We start from the raw sequence: 5,711 nt of genomic DNA, 5'->3' as shown, positions 1-5,711 counted from the left end.
CTGCTAAGCAAGAATAAGATGCAGTCCTAACCAGGGTTACATGTGGTTAGAAATCACTATTTCCCAGTGTAGCCCACTTCACCTTGAAAAATATTTCATATTAGAAAGATTCTGTTTACATCTAAATAGAATTACAAAGGAGTCTGTATGTTTGGAGAAAGTGAGTTTATAGTGGTTGGAGCATAGTTTAATGAATAACTTCCTGAGGCAGCCTAACAGCTTTAACTGTTAGAAAAGTTCACTTGTCCACTTTGTCGAAATCATCCTGGTAACACGAAGGCTGCAAGTTTATAAAATGTTCCTCTTTTTCGCCAGTAATATTTTTACCGAGGTTTGACTTTTCTGATATTTATCACAGCTTTATTTTGGTTAGTGTTTTCATGGAACTTTTTTGTTTGCTTTTTGTGTTTTTTTTTTTTTTTTTTTTTACTTTCAACATTTCTGTATCATGTATTTTAAATATTTCTTATAAGCATCATATAATTGGGTTTTCTCAGTCTGACAATCTATGGCTTTTAATTGGAACATTTAGTCCACAAACACTTAATATAACTACTGAAATGTTTAGGTTTGAATTTACCATCTAACTACTGGCTTTCTACTTGTTTCACTTTTTCTATGTTCCTTTTAGATTGATTATATTTTACTATTCCATTTCTCTCACTATTATCTATCTTAGTAGTTTTACATTATTTTACCACTCTTTTTGTTGTTATAATAAAGATTACAGCAAGCATATTTGACATATCAAAGTCTAATAAAAGTTAGTATTTTTACCTCTTCCTTTACCTTGCTTCTTAGTGTGTTGTTAGACAAGCGGCATAAAAATCACCTGGGAGCTTATTAAAATTTTAAATCTCCAGCCCCACTCCAGACCTTTTGGTCAAAATCTACAATTTAACAAGATCCCTAGATGATTCATATATTAAAAATTTGAGAAATACTGCTTTATGGCACTTTAACTCCATTTACTTTATCATAATTCATATACAATTTTGGTGTATTTTATTTATGTTTTAAACCCACAAGATATCTAATCATTGTTTTAGACAGTCAATATTCATTTATATTTACCAACAAATATATACTTTTCATTTATGTTTATTCCTTTCTGTATTTCTGACCTTTCATCCAAGATCTTTTCACTTTTGCCTGAAGTACACATACATCTTTAGTGTGGCTTTTCATAGCTTTTGTTTGAAAATTTATTTCCCTGTCATTTTAAAAACTTCATTATGGACATTTTCAAACATATATAAAAGTAGAGAGAATAGCATAATAAATCTGATTTACTCATCACCAGTTATTGATATATGGCCTATCTTTTCTTTTTTATACTCATTTATGTCCTACCCCTGACACCGTATCATTTCATCTATAAATATTTCAGTGTGTATCTCTGAAATATAAGAAATTTTTGTTTACAACACAACCCCAATTTCATTATCAGACCTAAAAAATTAACACTAAATTCTTAATATCAACAAATATCCAGTCAGTGTTCACATTTCCCTAATCACCTTATAGATTTCAGTCTTTTCAACTAGTTAAAAGTATTGCTTGTGTCTTACACTGTTCCCCTTCTCCATTTTCTTTACAAATATATTTTATTTTGAAGAATTTTTGTTGTTTGTTTTATAGTTTCTCATAGTCTAGATTTTGCAGATTGCAATCTTGTGTTGCTATTTAAAATTGTCCTGAATGCCCTATACTTCCTATATATTAGTAGATAAATCTAGAAACTTGGTAATTTTGTTGATAATATTGTTACCTTCACTTGGAGGGACATAATATCTAATTCTCTCTCTTTTTATGATACCAACTGTTAGTGATCATTGTGTAGATCTATTAATTCTTTGAGGGTTGCAAAATGATTCTATCATTCTATCATTTTTAAAATTTGACTATTAGCTAAAATATTCTATAAAGGGAAATTTATCATAATCAGCTATTCATTTATTCATCAGTAAGATACAGATCTTATTTTAAAAAGAAAAAAACAACAGGAGGGATAAATGCTTGATTATTCTCCATATTCACCAGTTTTCAAAATAATGAGCTGGTCCATAGCATCTGCCACAGGTGATCAGTAAGGGTTATTTTAAGGGGATAAAGATCATTTTAAATACATGGGTTTAAACATATTTTATGTCCTTCTATCCATTTCAGTTATTATCCCTATTGATGCACAAATTATCCTGTCTTTGGCTGATTGGGGATATTTTGACAAAACCTTTTCTTTGATAGCTTCTTTGCTATCTGGTAATACAAGATATGGCAGTTTCATCTTGCAAATTTAAATATCTAAAATTAGCCATTTCTCTATGAAAGTCTGATTGGGTTTTTTTGGTAGAAAAAAAGACCACAATCTGTGCATGAAGGATGTTAATCGCTACCAGGGTGCTCTTTGTTTCTAGGTCTATTTGCTTTATTTTACTTTCACTTTTATAGTTTTCCTTTTACTTGTAAAATTTTGTTTCATAGTGATTTCAAATAAGTATCTGGTTATAACATCAAATCTACAAGATAAGGTATATCCCATTATGTCTAGCTTCTACATATCCCCTACACATGTATTTCCTCCCTCCCTATAGCTAACTTTTAAAATTTTTATAAACATTTCATTTTTTCTTATTATAAGGAAACATGCATACATAGCAGCAACCCCACACACCCCCTTTTCCAGATACATGATGCAAAACCTTTATGCTTTCACCACCTTCCTTTTCTCATTTAAAAATATATCCTAGCTTTGCGCAGTGGCAGTATCGTAGCCAATGAGGTTTATCCGAGGCGCGATTATTGCTAATTAAAAATATATCCTGGAAATGACTCCATGGCTGAGACTTCCCTTGTTCCTTTTGACAGCTAAATTGTACTCCACTGTTTATTACTCCTCTCGTTACTCATGAAAAGCATAGTAAGATAAATTTCCCAACATTAATCTATAAAATGACTCAGATTTGCTTTTTAAGAAACTGCCCAGAGTGATGGCAGCCAAGTGACTATGTAGGCACCTCCAAGCTCCAAATTCTGCCACAGAAATATCTAGAAATAAGCAGAAACTTTGTCAGAACTATGGAAAATAGTCATAGGTTTACATTAACCAAGTGAACACAGAATCCAGAAAAAGTTAACTTAAAAACAGTAGAAAAGCTTCTAGGCATTTTACTCGTTATCGCCCCGCCCCCTTCTCTGGCTCAGCCACAGTTGAAGACAGTAGCCTCCATTCCCAGTTGGGGCACCCTAGTCCCTGGTTCCAAAGGAAGCAGAGTAGAATTTATTTGCAAATTATTGTGTAAATCTTCATAACTTGACTGGGGGGCTACCTGAAGGAGTGATGCAAAATGCTCATCTCTGTTTTGCCTAAGTTGGAATTCACCGAGGCTAGAAAAGCAGTGGGCATCATTTGAAAGCATTGCAAAGTAGATAAACCATTCAAAGGCAACTGGGGCAAGAGATTACAGTTGAGACAACAGATAGCCGGTCTTAGGAGAAAAAACGGGGGAGAGAGTTTCTTTGTGAAATTGGAGCAATTAAAAGCACCCATATTTATGGAGAAATTTAGAAAACCATGCACATGCCCAGGGCAAGATGCATGCTCAGAAAAGACCTCAGAAGAACTCAAGCTTTGACCTTGGGTAGATCTTAGACTCAGTGAAAGTCTGGCTAAGTGTTAAAGGAGGGCTTCAGAACAGAGTCAATCTGCAAAGACTAGGAGAGATTTTTTCCTTTTCTTTTTTTTTCACCTCTGATGTTCAAGAAAATCTCCATCAAACACAAGAAGTATACATAACATAAAATATGCCATTTTAGCAATAAAAGAATATACCAACTAAATAAATAAATCAATGAAATGATGAAAAAAAAGAAAATCGCCAAAGTGATCTTCAGTTTCCCCTGGAGGAATAAATATGAAAGAATAGCCATAGACATATTTTGAAAGAGTAATCAAGGGGAAATGTCTCACTAGATGTTAATTTCATGATTTAAAATGTAGTACTAGACTAGGAGCTAAGACAAAAATTTTTTTAAATGAGGAAATACAGAATTTGAATCATTACAATAGTGGCATTTCAAATCCACAGGAAATGAGTGTGTTGCTTAATAAATGACATAGGACGAAAGGACCAACAAAGTGAGAAAATAAAATAAAGCTAAATTATATCAAAACAAACTCCAGGTGAACTAAACATCAAAACCTAAACAAAACATAAAAATGCTAGATTAATATATAAGTAAATAGTGGAGTTTTCCACTTGTAGGAAGATGAAATAAACATACTTCTCCCTATTCTTCCCACTAAATGCAAGGAAAAACAAACAAACAAACAAAAAAACCTTCAATGTTATATAGAAAACAAACACAAGAAGACTTAAAATGGTAGAGAAAAAAAAGATGAGGGATTTGGGGACCCCAGGAACAACATGATTTTGAGTTCCTTGGGTTTTCTTTTTGCCTTGTATATATCAGACTTGGATCTGAAGAAGCCAGGAACCTGGAAACACCAAGAGGCCCAGAAAACAAAAGGCACCAACCAAGGGCCTGCTATCTCTAGCCAGAGAACTGGGAAAGGGACAATCTGGCAAGACAGATACGTTTAGACAACAACAGTTCTACTCCAGCCAAACACCACAGAGAAAAGGCATGGCTCCATGACTCCCCTTGCCAGCAACGGCCTGGTGGGAAGCTTAGACCTTCAGCCTTGTTAGGCTGTAGGGAGGACCCTCGACCCCCTATCATACTAGGGTGGTGTCAGAGAAGGCAGAGTAGGGAGCTGGGACTTACATCCCCAAGGTGATGAGCCATCCACCACGTCCTCTCCCTGACCACACACATACACAGTGTCAGTGGGGACCATGTGAGGAGTCTGGACCTCCTCCACACCAGGCAGCAACAAGACATCCCTCCCCTTTCTTGTTAGAATGATATAAAAGGAGGCCTAATCTCCGTTAGTCACGACTTCAATAAACCTTGACCTAAACATCACACTTTATGTAAAAATTAACTCAAAATGGATCAAAGATTTAAATATAAAACTACAAACTTGTAGAAAAAAAAACAAAAGAAGCGCCTCCCTGGTGGCGCAGTGGTTGAGAGTCCGCCTGCCGATGCAGGCGACACGGGTTCGTGCTCCGGTCCGGGAAGATCCCACATGCCGCGGAGCGGCTGGGCCCGTGAGCCATGGCCGCTGAGCCTGCGCGTCCGGAGCCTGTGCTCCGCAAGGGGAGAGGCCATGGCAGTGAGAGGCCCGCGTACCGTAAAAAAAATGTAAGACTAGGCAGAGTTCTTAAGACTTGACACCAAAAGCATGATCCATAAAAGGAAAACTTGAGACCTATCACTTGGTACCCACCTCTCCAGGCCAGAAAAGTCCACTGTCATTTACACACACATCTGCCAATGGCAGATATACCTGCAGACACACACACTCACACATACACACCCCGCCCCCAGCTCTGCGTCTGAGAGCCCCCAAGGCCTGGTCAGGGATTTGAGGGCAGGTGCTTGGTGGGTCAGCTGGAAAATCTTCCTCAAAATCAGGCAGACACTGAGAGCACTGCTCGTGAGGGCACAGATCAGGAAAGGAATGACACAAAATAATCAAGTGTGGCAGTGCGCATCACAATGCACACGACCAAAGGCTCAGGAATCGGTCAGAAATATACATTTCGGGAGTATGAAAAGTAAGGTATACTAGCTGGAGTTTC

At 36.5% G+C, this 5,711-nt stretch overlaps 1 pseudogene; it reads left to right on the top strand.

Annotated features, from left to right (window-relative positions):
- The first annotated feature begins 2,748 nt into the window (after positions 1-2,748).
- LOC136122990 (U4 spliceosomal RNA) lies at positions 2,749-2,828 on the top strand (annotated as a pseudogene).
- The last annotated feature ends 2,883 nt before the right edge of the window (positions 2,829-5,711 follow it).

The sequence above is a fragment of the Phocoena phocoena genome, chromosome 4 (assembly GCF_963924675.1).
Source record: "Phocoena phocoena chromosome 4, mPhoPho1.1, whole genome shotgun sequence".
Classification (NCBI taxonomy): Eukaryota; Metazoa; Chordata; class Mammalia; order Artiodactyla; family Phocoenidae; genus Phocoena; species Phocoena phocoena.
The sequence above is the reverse complement of the archived record's forward strand: the minus strand, read 5'-3'. Positions and strand labels throughout refer to the sequence as shown.